This window comes from Gorilla gorilla, chromosome 8, assembly GCF_029281585.2.
Source record: "Gorilla gorilla gorilla isolate KB3781 chromosome 8, NHGRI_mGorGor1-v2.1_pri, whole genome shotgun sequence".
Lineage (NCBI taxonomy): Eukaryota > Metazoa > Chordata > Mammalia > Primates > Hominidae > Gorilla > Gorilla gorilla.
Window position 1 is genome coordinate 13,813,807 of NC_073232.2, and position 16,965 is coordinate 13,830,771.

Genomic DNA, 16,965 nt, shown 5'->3' on the forward strand with positions numbered 1-16,965 from the left:
CACAGAGTCAAAAATCTAACTGCTATTTTGTGAATTTTCCTTGTCACTTATACCTAAACCATTGTTCATTGACCTTAAAAGTAGAGAGTAGAATGGTGGTTACCAGAGGCTGGGGAGGGCAGGGGTGGATGGCTGATGAGGAGAGGTTGGTCAGCAAGGACAAAGTTGCAGTTGGGAGGAATGAGTCTCAGCGCTCCATTGCACAGTAGCATGAGTTGGTTAACAATAATACGTCAGGTGTCTCACGTTAGCTGGCCAATGAGGATCCACTACGGTATTTGCATTTCATGGATTTACTTCCAGCCGGCAAGAAAACTGAGTGAAGCTGGCCACCAGGTGGCGCTGGGAAGCACTTAATGTTCCAGTGCATCTGCGGCTCTTAACAGGAGATGGCAGCCTTTTACTGTCTTTGATTTTAAGACCGCTTCAACTTTGTACAATCACAGTGAGGAAGGAAACAATGGATAGCAAAAATAGGCAAACACTGGGCAATTGCAAAGCTTAAAAAGTTTCACAGAAGTTACGCAGCGTCGTTCTTAAGCAGTATTTCCCAGTTCCCTTTTCAGATGGTAATTGATAACTCGGTCCCTCTTGTCTGTTCATTCTGAGTGGAGCTGACAAGCCCTCCCTTTCTTTGGTTCCCTGCTTTTCTCTAGGGAATGTGACTTCTGTGTAAGTTCTTCCCCACTCTGGGGCCCGGAGACCAAGGTCCACAGAGGAGGTGTAAACGTGTGCCCTTAAGGGACCCTCTGCGTCAAATGATGGTGGGCATCTCTCCTGACTTTAAGACTGGGAGATACTCAGGTACTCGTTTCGGTAGCTGCTTCTCCTCATTGGCACTTTCTTATTTTATTTGAATGGAAAATCCAAGGATAAGTGGTAATCAAAGGCTTAAAAAGCTGGAAACAGATTTGGGAGGTGTGGATGGGCATCAAATGGGCATCAAGGAGCAGGAGACCTTGGGGAGGATGGCAGGGGCTCGCTGACTGATGGCAGTTTATGTTTGATTGTTTTGAGAAACTGCCAACTGTTTCCCAAAGTGCACAGGCTTACAGTCGCATCAGCAATGTGCAAGGTTCCGGTTTCTCCACACCCTCGCCAGCATTAGTTTTGGCCTGCCCCTGTTGTTGTTACAGCTGTTTTAGTGGGTGTTCAGTGGTGTCTCATTGTGGATTTAATTACAATTCCTTACTGCCTAATGGTCTGACCATCTTTTCATGTGCTTATTGGCCATTTGTATGTCTTTGGTGAAATCCCCCATGGCATTCCTATGAGTTCACTGTGGGTGCCGCAGGGTGACTATGTGCACAATCTTGGAACTGTGCATTTAGACACTATTTATTAGTTCCCAACTTTAATCAATGATAAAATTCGCATTTTAGCACGTTTATTTCTCGATCTTTTCTCTTTCTTCCGTTTCTCCTTTTCTTCACACAAACATCTAATATGCATCTTAAACTTTATGTGTCTAAAACAACGCTTCAAGCACAACCCCAGCTCTCCAACAAGCTTTCTTTATTGTTATTCCTTAGTTATAAAGATGAGGAAGACTTGGTCTTGCCCTTAAACACCCAATTTGAAATGGGACAGGCATGCATGTGGAGGCGATCACAGAACAGTGACATGTGATTGCGACCAGCTCTGGCTGGGTTTGGGCACATTTTCATTTTATATCATGAAATTGATCAAGACCCTGTGTCTTCATTGTGTTCCTTTTTCTTCTTATGCAGCATATTTTCACAGGACTGAATTCTTTTACGTATCCATACACTGGGGCAAATCAACTATCCAGACCTAGGTTAGCAACATTAGATGATGTGGCATCCACCATACTGTGGTCATTGTCACTCCCGGTTGGATTCTGCTCTGGGCAGAGAGGGCTAATGGGCGTGACTCTAGGCCCAGTTTCCATAGCCTGGCAGTCCTCACTAGGAGGCTAGAGCTGGACTGGAAGCCTATCTTCACCAACTGCTTTCTGGTACTTTGAACACGTGGAGAACAAGGAAAACTACAATTTTTAATGTGCATTTCTGTCACGTATCGCCTCTGCCACTTAGAATTATATCCATGCTCCAACACCAATCCCTCCCTAACATTAGCTAGTACTAACTCGATGCTTTCTGTGTGCCAGGTACTATTCTATAAGTATGTTACAGGTTTTAACTCAATCTTCACAGAAAGGTAGGATTTACCATTATTTCTGTTTTATAAATGAAATAACCAAGGAATAGAGAAGTTAAGTAAATTACCCGCAAATACCCAGCTAGTAAAGTGATGTAAGTAGAATTTGACTCGGGAAATCTGGCTTCAGAGGCTGGGCTTTGAATTACATACCATGTGGGAAACAGTTAACTGTGTACTCTTTCTCTTGGAATTAATCTTTTTAAACTATGTAAATAAGAGGGTGAGACTTTTGGTGTTGATTCCCGAGAAGATAGGACACATTCCACCCCGCAGGACTGGCATGTGGCCCAGTGGCAGTGCCAGACCCTTTGAACACACAGCTCCATTCCATGTGACGCCAGTGGAAAATCAAACATTTCTTGGCAGTGTTGACGAGTATTTGGATGAAAGAAACAGAAGAGCTCATTAAACCTGCAAAACTCTATTCCAATGGTGACCAGCATTACTTCACCTGGGAAATTGTTGAAAAACAATTACTGTGAGACTGGATTGGTGAGTCACATGAATTCAAGCCATTATATGCTTAATTTACTTCCAGCCCTGATTTTAAACAGAGGTGGTATATTTAAATCAGAAGGAGATATGGAAACAGCAATTTCTTGGCTAGAAAAATCAGCATCTCTAGGGGGAAGTGGAACATTCTCAAAGAGCTGAAGAGCATGAAAAAGGCTCCTTCTCTTGTCAAGATAGATCACAGCCCTCATTAGTGAAGAAGATTCTACAGGCACAAAGGGCCCTGAACAAATGCTGGGCAACAACAGAAACTGTGGTGTGATTAATTCTTGTAAAATAATAAGACGGAAATAGCTCCATCAATGGAAGGAGAATACAGTTAGCTAGAGACTACCCAAAAGAAGAGAATCTCTGAAATTAAGTTAGATTAAGTGGGATTGAGTTGTGACAGTGCAGGGACAGACCTTCACCACTGTGCCACCCCACCTGGCGTCTAATGAATTTACGCTGAAGCAGGTTAGGACAATTTGCAAGCAGAAAATACAACAGAGATGGACGGGCAAGGTCTGCTGGAATTGCTGCTGCTTTTTTATTTTCATTTTATTTTGTTGTTGTTGTTCTAAAAATATTTTATTCTTTTTTTTGGCTTACACGGCAGAAATTCATTTTCTCACAGTTTTAGAGGCTAGAAGTCTAGGGTCAAGGTGTTAACAGATTTGGTTTCTTCTGAGGCCTCTCTCCAGGGCTTTTCCTTCTGTGTCCTCACATGGTCTTCCTTCTGCGTGTGTCTGTAACCTTGAGGGATATTTTAAAGCTGAAGAGATAAAAGAGGTTGTGGGGCTATGTCTTAAGGCAAAAGAACATTTAGGAAACCTCAGGAAATGATCAGAGTGGGATAGATGTTACTAGAAGAAAGAAAGAAATTGAATTCAATTAGGAGTTGGAATCATTTACAAAGCAATGGGGAAAGTAAGCCCCTAAAAACTATTGTAGCATATAATAACCAGAGCCAAACTCTCGTAATATGTTCCCCAAGGCAAAAGAAAAATATTTACAAGATTGGCACTGTTTTATATGTTTGCAAACTTATTTAATAAGTCTGGCTTCATAGATTTCATATCTGAGTCTGCATTCAATCAAAATGTCTTGGCTAAACTTCATGAAAAAACTCCAGCCTCATAAATTAGTAGTTGGAAAAAGGAGGCATATTTAGAGCTTTTTCAGATAATTGTATTGTATTTCTTTGATACATCAGACTGGACACACAGTAGTTTGTTTAAGGTTAATTGCAATATTGCAATGAGGAACTTGTTGCCAAAAAAAAAAAAAAAACCCAAACTCTGTAAAATATCTGAAGAGATTGATTCTAAGCCAAATATGAGAACCATGACCCATGACACAGCCTCAGGACATCCTGAGGACATGTGCCCATTGTGGTCTGGTTACAGCTTAGTTTTATATGTTTTAGGGAGACATAAGACACCAATCCGTATAAGTGAGGTAGACTTTGGTTTGGTCTGGAAACATGGAACAACTGAAAGTGGGGACAACTGTCAGAGGCATTTAAATCAGAGCAACTCCACCTTGAATAGGGGCTGAGTAAAATGAGACTGAGACCTATTGGGCTGCATTCCCAGATGGTTAAGGCATTCTAAGTCACAGGATGAGATAGGAGGTCACACAAAATACAGGTCATAAAGACCTTGCTGATAAAACAGGTTGCAATAAATCCCCCAAAACCAAGATGGCAGTGAGAGTGACCTCTGGTCGTCCTCAATGCTACACTCCCACCAGCGCCATGGCAATGTCAGGGAGTTACCCTATAGGGTCTAAAAAGGGGAGGCAGAAATAATGTACTCCTTGTTTAGCATATCATCAAGAAATAACCATAAAACTGGGCAGCCAGCAGCCCTTGGGGCTGTTCTGTCTATGGAGTAGCCATTCTTTTACTCCTTTACTGTTTTTTTTTTTTTTTTTTTTTTAGACAGAGTCATGCTCTGCTGCCAAGGCTGGAGTACAGTGGCACTATCTCGACTCACTGCAAACTCCACCTCCCGGGTTCAAGTGATTCTTCTACCTCAGCCTCCCGAGTATCTGGGACTACAGGTGCATGCCACCACATCTAGCTAATTTTTGTGTTTCTAGTAGAGGTGGGGTTTCACCACATTGACCAGGCTGGTCTTTAACTCCTGACCTTGTGATCTGCCCACCTTGGCCTCCCAAAGTGCTGGGATTATAGGCGTGAGTCACCGCACCTGGCCTACTCCTTTACTTTCTTAATAAACTTGCTTTCACTTTACTCTATGGACTTGCCCTGAATTCACTCGTGTGAGATCTAAGAACCCTCTCTTGGGGTCTTCTTCCAGACCCCTTTGCTGTAACATCTTTCTTGTGACCACTGAAGGGACTATAGTGAGGAACCCCCCCCCCCCCCCGACTCAGAGGCTAACTTTGGGTAAGTGGTGGGGTCCAGTAACATTTTTCTCATGAACCACAAAAGGGCTGATACTGAGGAGACCTCCCACCCAAAGGAAATAGACTGCAGCAGTGATCAGCGGACTTTGGGTAAGTGGGATGTGTATACCCAGGTACAGAATGGGATTTGGTAGCAGGCCTAACTTAGGGGAGTTAGGGTCTCTCCTAAGACAGAGTAGGTTAGATGCCCCTCTTCATAAAAGGCAAGGACACTTGACTGACCTTGGGTTAGAGGCCCAACTAAGGAGGGTTAGAGGCCCCTCTGGGTAAAGTCTCTTTCGGCTAAGAATGGGTTTGGCACTATGGGATGTTAACTGCTATTGTCTTTGGAATAATCTGCATTGCCCTCTTTGCTGATGGCTATGGGTGACAGGATTAGACATGTACAGGATCATGGGACATGGGGAGCTTTTTCCTCCCTAAGAAGGGAAACTTGAGAGCTGATGGGACTGCTGGAAAAGATCGCTTCATGACCACAAGTTGCCACCTGAACTTTTCAGTGTAGCTGCCTTTCGGTGGGTCTTTCTCTGTCCTCCCTGAGCACCTTGCCTTTCCCACCCTGCCTCAGGCAGTGCTTCACCATCCCTGCAAACGGGTTGAATGAATGGTAAAAATAACTGTTTATCTTCTCTTCTCTGTAAAGTGTTGATTAATGGAAAAAAGGATTTGTGAGGCTAGTCATAAGCTGGAGCAAATCTGATGTGCTTTGTGCATCTTTCTGTATTGTTCTGTCATAAGGAGGAGTATCTTAGAATAGAACACGGGCTTAGGACAGCTATACACCTGCTGTTCAAGATGGCCAAGCAGACTTGTCAGTTATAAACTTTGCTGCAGGTCCCAGAAAAAAACTGGATGAGGTTTCCCCCTTGTCTTGTGTGTCCTTGCGAGCTTGACCTTGTAACCATGTGGCAGTACTTTCTCTTGGTTTCTGCCATCACAATGGCAGCCCAGGTTCAGGGTCCAATTCCTGGCTTAGGGAATGAGTCCTTTATCTTCTCTCTGTCTGTATTTGTATGTGTTGTGCATGTAATGTTTGCATACAAAAGAGCTTTAATTTATTGGCTTAAAAAGAATAAGAGCTTAAATCAAACATTTTGTCAGAAAAATAAAAAGTGTAATACCTTTTAGTTCATGTGACTTAGGTAATCTTTGGGAAATAAAGGCAGTTTTAAAGATTATTGGTAAAATAAATACATTTGGTCTAATTAGGCAGGTCAAATATTAGGTTTGCTAAATGCTTTAAGGGCATAAACTGCTTCTTAGACTTTTGAAAACTGTTCAATTTACCTAGTTCGGAGCACTCGATTCTAGATAAGGCCTGGGGACATGTGGAGAGCCATGCCCCCTAGCTGTGCTGGAAACAGTCAGCCCTTACCTGAACTTCTGTCTGCTGTCCTAGCCTGCACACCTAGTACAAAATTAAAATCCCAAACTTACCAAGGTTTTTCACCAAAAGTAAAAGTCGCTTAGAGTTAACAGTGTAATATATATTTGAGACTACTGGAGAAACCGTTCTACATGCAAGGTATGTAAAGAAAGTAGAATGTGTTTTTGGTAAAAGATTATAAGAAGTCATGGGAATGTGGATTTTTCTGCTAAAGGGTTAAAGAATTGTCTTAAGTTAGAGTAAAGCTGAAGGTTTAAGCTAGTCATGGAAGGTTTGTGAAAAATTAATCCTGTAAAAGAAATTCTGTTTGTGAACATATTGGCTAAAGTTAAAGGGGTATTATCTAGCTTTTTGTAGACTGAATATTGGAATAAAAGCACAACAGGTTTTTCTTAGAGCAAAAACCGCTTATGACCTGCTCTTTAACAAAAATTATAAAGGGTTATAAAAGCTCTATAAGAATCTTACCTTATGGTCAAAGTGAATACGATTGGATACATTTATCTATAAGGTTTTATTAAGAATTAGGTCTGACATCAATAATGCACTAATGCAACAGTGACAGTTGACTTATTTGGTATAAAAGTCATACAGGAAGCATTGTCAAATATGAAATGGTGTTTGATTTTCTTTCAGGTGTATTTGTATAAATGTATTATTAGTATATGTTCCAAAATTATGGGAAACTGCTATAATTCTGATATGACTTAGTGTATGTTATTAATACACTAGTTGTTACATAAAATCATTCCATGGCACAGAGGTAACCAAATTTCTTTGTCAATTATGTTTTTGACTGTAACTTTCCTGAGACTTTTGTCATCCATGGACAATTTTTGCCTTGTTTTGGTCCTCTTTAGAAGATGGTTTATAATCAACTGTAGAACTCTACTGTTCGGTGGTATTAAGTACATTCACATTGTTGTGCAACCATCACCATCATCCGCTTCCAGAGTATTTTCATCTTCTCCAGCTGAAACTCTCTACTTATTGAATAACAACTCCCCATTCCCTCCTCCAACCCCTGGCAACCACCAGTCTACTTTCTTGATCTATACATTTGACTCCTCTAGGGACCTCATATAGGTAGAATCACACAATATTTGCCTTTTTATGCCTGGCTTATTTCACTTACCATATTGTTTTCAAGATTCATCCTTAATTCATTAGTTCACATTGCGTGCCTGTATCAAAACATCTATGTACCCTGATATGGTTTGGATCTGTTTCCCCACCCAAATCTCATGTTCAATTGTAATCCCCAGTGTTGGAGGTAAAACCTGGTGGGAGGTGATTGATTGGATCATGGGGTTGGAGTTCTCATGAATGGTTTAACACCATCCCCCACTTGGTACTGTATAGTGAATGAGTTCTCATAAGATCTAGTTATCTAAAAGTGTGTAGTACCCCCCCAAACACATCTTCTGTCTCTTCCTCATGCTCCAACAATGTGAAGTGCCCCTCCCCCTTTCCCATCTGCCATGATTGTAAGTTTCCTGAAGCTTCCCCAGAAGTTGAGCAGATGCCAGCATCATGCTTTCTATACAGCCTGTGGAACTGTGAGCCAGTTAAACCTCTTTTCTTTGTAAATTACCCAGTCTCAGGTATTTCTTTATAGCAATGCAAGAACAGACTAATACATACTCAATAAATATATGTACCCGCTATATACCCACAGAAATTAAAAATAAAAATAAAAATTTTTAAAAAGATTCATCCATGATTCAGTATTGGTAGGTTATGTGTTTCTATGGATTTGTTCATTTTATCTAGGTTATCTAACTTGCTGGCATCCAACTTTTTACACTACTCTCTCATACTGTTTTTTATTTAAATAAGTTTTTAAATTTCTGATTTCAGTTGAGTCTTATAATTTTTTAATTTTCTTAGTAAAGCTAGCTAAATGTTTTTCAATTTTGTTGACCTTTTTTGAAGAACCAACTCATTGTTTCATTGTTGTTTATTTCTACCTTTGTAATTATTTTCTATTTTATATATCTCTTCTCTTGTCTTTATTATTTCCTTCCTTCTGTTAGATTCGGTTTCGTTCTTTTTCTAGTTCCTTAGGATGTAAAGTTAGTTTGTTGATTTTACCATGTTAGTTTTAATATAAATATTATCTATGTTGTCAATTTCTTTCATTGACATTTCAGGAAAGCGAGTCAAAACGAGTCATACTATTCTTTGACTTTTGTTTGGCGTAGCTCATAGTGTTAACTACTCCAGGGAAACAAATTTGAGAAGATCAATTTTAGGCCATTTGAAAATTGGAGTCAGTAAGCATATGAGTAGATCTTACATATATGAAGAAAAAAAGGAAAGTTGGGTACTGTTTTTATATAGACCCACTCATTTATTTCTGCATTCATTCATTCATTCATTCATTCATTCATTGAGCCTACAGCAGGCTGAATCCTATATTCACCATTAAAAATGAATAGATGAATTGTCTTTGGTCTTTACCACAGTATTAAATGGTGGAGATAGTCATGTAAGCAAATAATTATTTCAATGCAATTGGTGCTTCAATTGAGGTAACACAAGTTAGCATAGAACTACAGAGAGGAAGTGTGTGGAAGATCAGGCCAGGGTGGTGGAGACATTTTAGATGAATGCCTAAGGTTCAATAGAAAGACTGCCCAAGACGAGAGGAATATTTCAGGCAGCTTCTACAATGTTCTATATGGTGTTTCAAGGTGGAAAGAAGGCATGCACTAGGGGAGTAGCAATTCATCGGCACAACCAGAGACTAGAATGCATGGAGATGAGTGGTGGAAGATGAGGCTGAAAAGGTGGGTAGAAATCAGATCACTTTAAACACATACTAAGGAATTTGGATTTTTTTTTTTTTTTTGAGACGGAGTCTCACTTTGTCACCCAGGCTGGAGTACAGTGGCATGATCTCAGCTCACTGCAACCTTCGCCTCCTGGGTTCAAGTGATTCTCCTGCCTCAGCCTCCTGAGTAGCTGGGATTTCAGGCATCCACCACCACGACCAGCTAATTTTCGTATTTTTAGTAGAGACGAGGTTTCACAATGTTGGCCAGACTGGTCTCAAACTCCTGACCTCAGGTGACATCCGCCTCAGCCTCCCAAATTTCTGGGATTACAGATATGAGCCACTGCACCCAGCCAGGAATTTGGATTTTATCAATGAGATCATGTATGGTCTTTGAAGTTTTGTCACAATTTATTCATTTATTTCACCCACATAAATTGAATCCCAATGTGTTAGTCTATGTATTGGGTTTAGGATACAAATATGAATGAATCATCGTTTCTATTCTCAACTCTGTCAGTTGAAACACAACAAATATCAGGCACAACAAATGGAAAATGAAATGTTGAGTGTGATATGTGCTACGACTACATTCGGCACCAGAGGCCAAGAGGCAGGGAGGAAGACATGGCACAGGATATCCTGGATATAAGATAAGACATTGAGTAGTTATTTGATATGTGAGAGAAAGAAAAACAGTCAGAAATGCAAACAAAATCATGAGGCCTGGAAGAAAACTGTGGTCTTAAAAAGCAACAGTTTTTCCCCTCTGGCTAGAATTAGCATAGGAAAAGGAGAGGTGAGGCTAAAGATATAAGTGTGGGGATACAATTCTGCCCGCACTTCTCATATTTCTGCCAATTCTGGGTTTTCTGAGCAAAGGCATTTACAGCCATTGTATGAGGTGAAATTCCAGGAAAGTGAAGAATAGGGTCAGATCTCTCTTTAGATATCTTAAGGTAAAAAGAGGAAGACTGTCCTTCCTTTCTCTGAAAAAGAATGGCTTACATTACATGAGTGATCTCTCTCTGGAAAGGAGAATAGACAGGTCAGCAGTGGCTCTGTGTAAGATCAGAATTTTCTAATTTTGTGGTGTCTCCCTTAGAATGCACTCCATGCATGTGCAGGTGCCATTTGGCCCTCATGGAGTTGACCTATGGGAATTGGGGATCGAGGCACCAGATGGGGCTCTGGGTGCTGCTTTTGAAGAGTAGTGAGCCATCTTAGCTCCTGAGGCAGGGCCCTTGTGTCTTCCGCCAGTGTCTGTCTATCTATTGTCAGCAAGTATGACTGTCAGGAGCTGACTATTATATTTCTACTGGGGCAAAAACCTCAGATCCTTTCCAGTTCCTGACTTAACAGTTGGCAAGGCCTACGCTATCCCCCCATGTTCCAGGCCAGTGAATTTAAACTTTAACTGACAGGAAATCTTTACAGAGATAAGTCATGATATTGGATTTGTGTTTTTAAAAGAAGGAGTTAGAGGCTGGGGTTAGAAGATGAGTCCATAGGGCACTAGGCACTTCTCTCTTCATGGTGCTATTGCAATCTTCTGACAAATAGCCCATCCAACTGCTTCTTCGTTTTTATAGACAGAAGCTGAATCTATGTGGCAAGAGCCAGTTTTGATAGCTGTTGTGATGGACTCTTCATACTCTCTGAGGAGCCTTTATGACCAAGGACAGCATTGTTGTCCTGTCTGATTCACACAAGGGGAACCTCATAGTGCTGCCAACTTTTTTGATTGCACCTGTATCAGTAAAGCTTTTTGAATTTGCATAGAAATATATCCATATTTATTGATTTATTACTATATGAATGTACTGCTTTACTAATACGATGTATACATTATTAAATACTCTTACAGCATCTGAAGATTAAATTTTAAAATCGAAAAATAAGAGCTTTATTAATAACCCAAACTCTGTGCTCTCTCTAATATATTGTGATTAATACCAAATTCTTTTCAAAGCAATGGTATGAATATGCTTTATTGGCTTTTTTTGTTGGTCCTTCTTGATTTAATGCTTTTTGACCTAGAAATGTGAACTTTGGGATTCTACATTCAGTTTAATTTGAAATACGGTTTTCATGGCAGTCAACTGCAGCTAAGGATGCCTCATAGAGATGCTTCGATGCACATAGGGGAAGTCCGTCTTTGGGTCCTCTTCATAAATCATGGTATGGTTTTCTCAGTCCTCTTTACCAATTGTATAATTTTTGAAATTTGACCAGTACATTATAATCTCCTCTGATATGCTCTTGATATGTAATTGTAATCAATCAGGCTCAAAACTTACAAAACATTTTATTTGGAAGATTTTTAAACAGATTAAAACACTCTATCCAAAACTTTTAAAGTGTTCAGGAAATTTTTGTAGGTGCCACACTTCTATCATTTTAACAACAAAATCTCACAGTGACAGATATTTTCAGACATCTATTTCAACCTTAAGAAAGAAGATTTAATGTGTTATTTAATAAAAAAAAAAACTCTAAAAACTAATCATCATCCCAGAGCACATTAGCAAATATAGAACATTTTTTTGGGAGGGGAGTAAAAATGTGCGATATGTCTTCTTCTTTTTCTTTTCTTGAGATGGAGTCTCACTCCATTGCCCAGGATGGAGTGCAATGGCGTGATCTTGGCTCACTGCAACCTCTGCCTCCTGGGTTAAAGCGATTCTTGTGCCTTAGCCTACCAAGCAGCTGGGATTACAGGTGCACCACCACGCCCAGCTAATTTTTGTATTTTTATTAGCGATGGGGTCTCACCATTTTAGCCAGGCTGGTCTCAAACTCCTGACCTCAAGTTATCCTCCCGCCTCGGTCTCCCAAAGTGCTAGGATTACAGGCATGAACCACCACGCCTGGCCAATATGTCTTTATAGTCAAAAATTATTTGAAATAATTTACCATAGATAAGTGAACTTTTTGTGTGTGGCCTAAAAGATTTTCATGGTTAGTTACCCCTCGTCTCATTAAAAAGTAGCAAATATTCCGCTATATTTTAATGATCTTGTTTTAATAAAATTAACACACTGAAGACATTATCCATCCAGGATTAATGGAGTTTATGAGACATTTATATATTTCTTATAAATATGAAAAATTAATGCTGCATTGTGTATTACTTTTTAATTAAATGCCTCCTTTAAAAATCTTTATAGAGATGGGCAGAGGGAAGAGGGAAGAGAAAGGGAAGAGAGAAAAGGATGATGAAGTCTATTCAATAAGTATACCTTCCAAACTCTTCTAGAAGCAGTTCACTTTAATTTAAATAAAATAGACTTCAAATTGTAAATTAGACTCTTAAAGTAAGACATTGCCAAGGTAACCATGATATAAACTGTGTGGCTCATATGATTTCTGTAAAACAAGGATATGAATGAAAGGATTATTAATAAGATCCCGTTGACGGAAGTTAGGGAAAAAAATAGGTGAATACTCTCAAATGAATTAAAGCTAGGTTAAGTAATTAAAAAAGTAAGACTTAAAAATCTCTAATTGTTGTCACAGAAGCGGAACACTTATTTCTGCAGAGAAAAAATATTAAAATCTTTGACATTCTACAAATGAGATTACAAGGAAAATTAAATATTTGTGTGAATATATGAGCATTAACAATGTATTTATAAAGAAAACAATCTAAAAGAGGAGAAAGATGGCAAGTATTTAACAGCCATACTGCAAAAAAATTGTATTTAAGTTTAAAGGAAAAACTTTAGGACCTCAATGGATAAATGAGAAAATGATATAAATAACAGTAATTGAAAATGAAATAGCTAATCAACAAATAATTGAAAAGTATATATTGTTACTCCTAATTCAAGAATTAAAAATGAAAGCTATGGTGTAGGTATTTACAAAACTTATTTATAGGAAAAAGTGGGTAACATATTTTTTACTAGCAATGGTGTGTCAAAAGAGGTGTTACCACGAACTGCTTGTTCTTTCCAGGAAAATACCCCAAAGAATTAAAAAGAAGAAAGCTGTGAATTAAACCCCAAAGCCCACTACTGGAGAATGAGTAAGTGAATTTTTTTAAATATATATATATTTTTTATTATACTTTAAGTTCTAGGGTACATGTGTACAACGTGCAGGTTTGTTACATATGTATACGTGTGCCATGTTGGTGTGTTGCACCCATTAACTCGTCATTTACATTAGGTATATCTCCTAATGCTATCCCTCCCCATTCCCTCCACCCCACAACAGGCCCTGGTGTGTGATGTTCCCCTTCCTGTGTCCAAGTGTTCTCATTGTTCAATTCCCACCTATGAGTGAGAACATGCGGTGTTTGTTTTTTTGTCCTTGCAATAGTTTGCTGAGAATGATGGTTTCCAGCTTCATCCATGTCCCTACTAAGGACATGAACTCATCATTTTTTATGGCTGCATAGTATTCCATGGTGTATATGTGCCACATTTTCTTAATCCAGTCTATCATTGTTGGACATTTGGGTTGGTTCCAAGTCTTTGCTATTGTGAATAGTGCCGTAATAAACATACGTGTGCATGTGTCTTTATAGCAGCATGATTTATAATCCTTTGGGTATTTACCCAGTAATGGGATGGCTAGGTCAAATGGTATTTCTAGTTCTAGATCCCTGAGGAATCACCACACTGTCTTCCACAATGGTTGAACTAGTTTACAGTCCCACCAACAGTGTAAAAGTGTTCCTGTTTCTCCACATCCTCTCCAGCACCTGTTGTTTCCTGACTTTTTAATGATCGCTATTCTAACTGGTGTGAGATGATATCTCATTGTGGTTTTGATTTGCATTTCTCTGATGGCCAGTGATGATGAGTATTTTTTCATGTGTCTGTTGGCTGCATAAATGTCTTCTTTTGAGAACTGTCTGTTCATATCCTTCACCCACTTTTTGATGGGGTTGTTTGTTTTTTTCTTGTAAATTTGTTTGAGTTCTTTGTAGATTCTGGGTATTAGCCCTTTGTCAGATGGGTAGATTGCAAAAATTTTTCCCCATTCTATAGGTTGCCTGTTCACTGTGATGGTAGTTTCTTTTGCTGTGCAGAAGCTCTTTAGTTTAATTAGATCCCATTTGTCAATTTTGTCTTCTGTTGCCATTGTTTTTGGTGTTTTAGACATGAAGTCCTTGCCCATGCCTATGTCCTGAATGGTATTGCCTAGGTTTTCTTCTAGGGTTTTTATGGTTTTAGGTCTAACATTTAAGTCTTTAATCCATCTTGAATTAATTTTTGTATAAGGTGTAAGGAAGGGATCTGGTTTCTGCTTTCTACATATGGCTAGCCAGTTTTCCCAGCACCATTTGTTGAATAGGGAATGCTTTCCCCGTTTCTTGTTTTTGTCAGGTTTGTCAAAGATCAGATAGTTGTAGATGTGTGGTATTATTTCTGAGGGCTCTGTTCTGTTCCATTGGTCTATATCTCTGTTTTGGTACCAGTACCATGCTGTTTTGGTTACTGTAACCTTGTAGTATAATTTGAATTCAGGTAGTGTGATGCCTCCAGCTTTGTTCTTTTGGCTTAGGATTGACTTTGCAATGCGTGCTCTTTTTTGGTTCCATATGAACTTTAAAGTAGTTTTTTCCAAATCTGTGAAGAAAGTAATTGGTAGCTTGATGAGGATGGCATTGAATCTATAAATTACCTTGGGCAGTATGGCCATTTTCACGATATTGATTCTTCCTATCCATGCACATGGAATGTTCTTCCATTTGTTTGTATCCTCTTTTATTTTGTTGAGCAGTGGTTTGTAGTTCTCCTTGAAGAGGTCCTTCACATCCCTTGTAAGCTGGATTCCTAGGTGTTTTATTTTCTTTGAAGCAATTGTGAATGGGAGTTCACTCATGATTTGGCTCTCCGTTAGACACACATAGGCTCAAAATAAAGGGATGGAGGAAGATCTGCCAAGCAAATGGAAAACAAAAAAAGGCAGGGGTTGCAATCCTAGTCACTGATACAATGGACTTTAAACCAACAAAGATCTAAAGAGACAAAGAAGGCCATTACATAATGATAAAGGGATCAATTCAACAAGAAGAGCTAACTATCCTAAATACATATGCACCCAATATAGGGGCACCCAGATTCATAAAGCAGGTCCTTAGAGACCTACAAAGAGACTTAGACTCCCACACAATAATAATGGGAGACTTTAACACCCCACTGTCAACATTAGACAGATCAACGAGACAGAAAGTTAGCAAGTATATCCAGGAATTGAACTCAGCTCTGCACCAAGTGGACCTAATAGACATCTACAGAACTCTCCACCCCAAATCAACAGAATATACATTCTTCTCAGCACCACACCGCACTTATTCCAAAACTGACCACATAGTTGGAGGTAAAGCACTCCTCAGCAAATGCAAAAGAACAGAAATTATAACAAACTGTCTCTCAGACCATAGTGCAATCAAACTAGAACTCAGGATTAAGAAAGTCACTCAAAACTGCTCAACTACATGGAAACTGAACAACCTGCTCCTGAATGACTACTGGGTACATAACAAAATGAAGGCAGAAATAAAGATGTTCTTTGAAACCAACGAGAACAAAAACACAACATACCAGAATCTCTGGGACACATTTAAAGCAATGTGTAGAGGGAAATTTATAGCACTAAATGCCCACAAGAGAAAGCAGTAAAGATCTAAAATTGACACCCTAACATCACAATTAAAAGAACTAGAGAAGCAAGAGCAAACACATTCAAAAGCTAGCAGAAGGCAAGAAATAACTAAGATCAGAGCAGAACTGAAGGAGATAGAGTCACAAAAAACCCTTCAAAAAATCAATGAATCCAGGAGCTGGTTTTTTGAAAAGATCAACAAAATTGATAGACCACTAGCAAGACTAATAAAAATCAATGAATCCAGGAGCTGGTTTTTTGAAAAGATCAACAAAATTGATAGACCACTAGCAAGACTAATAAAGAAGAAAAGAGAGAAGAATCAAATAGATGCAATAAAAAATGATAAAGGGGATATCACCACCGATCCCACAGAAATACAAACTACCATCAGAGAATACTGTAAACATCTCTATGCAAATAAATTAGAAAATCTAGAAGAAATGGATAAATTCCTCGACACACAAACCCTCCCAAGACTAAACCAGGAAGAAGTTGAATCTCTGAATATACCAATAACAGGCTCTGAAATTGAGGCAATAATTAATAGCTTACCAACCACAAAAAGCCCAGGACCAGATGGATTCACAGCTGAATTCTACCAGAGGTACAAGGAGGAACTGGTACCATTCCTTCTGAAACTATTCCAATCAATAGAAAAAGAGGGAATCCTCCCTAACTCATTTAATGAGGCCATCATCATCCTGATACGAAAGCCTGGCAGAGACACAACAAAAAAAGAGAATTTTAGACCAATATCCCTGATGAAATTGATGCAAAAATCCTCAATAAAATACTGGCAAACCGAATCCAGCAGCACATCAAAAAGCTTATCCACCATGATCAAGTGGGCTTCATCCCTGGGATGCAAGGCTGGTTCAACATATGCAAATCAATAAACGTAATCCAGCATATAAACAGAATCAAAGACAAAAACCACATTATTATCTCAATAGATGCAGAAAAGGCCTTTTACAAAATTCAACAACGCTTCCTGCTAAAAACTCTCAATAAATTAGGTATTGATGGGACATATCTCAAAATAATAAGAGCTATTTATGACAAA

The 16,965-nt window shown here is 39.1% G+C and overlaps 1 long non-coding RNA gene across 3 annotated transcripts in view; it reads left to right on the forward strand.

Annotated features, from left to right (window-relative positions):
• Positions 1-616: 616 nt before the first annotated feature.
• The window catches only part of LOC129525179 (uncharacterized), a 74,973-nt gene continuing 58,624 nt past the window's right edge, over positions 617-16,965 (forward strand). The window contains exons 1-3 of one of the 3 annotated variants that reach the window (XR_010135144.1): positions 617-804; positions 11,319-11,459; positions 13,239-13,308. This is a non-coding gene — a long non-coding RNA (uncharacterized lncRNA). Of the gene's footprint in view, positions 805-10,272; positions 11,460-13,238; positions 13,309-16,965 lie in introns of those variants that run through there. The other 2 variants (XR_010135145.1, XR_010135146.1) reach the window with 2 other exon arrangements.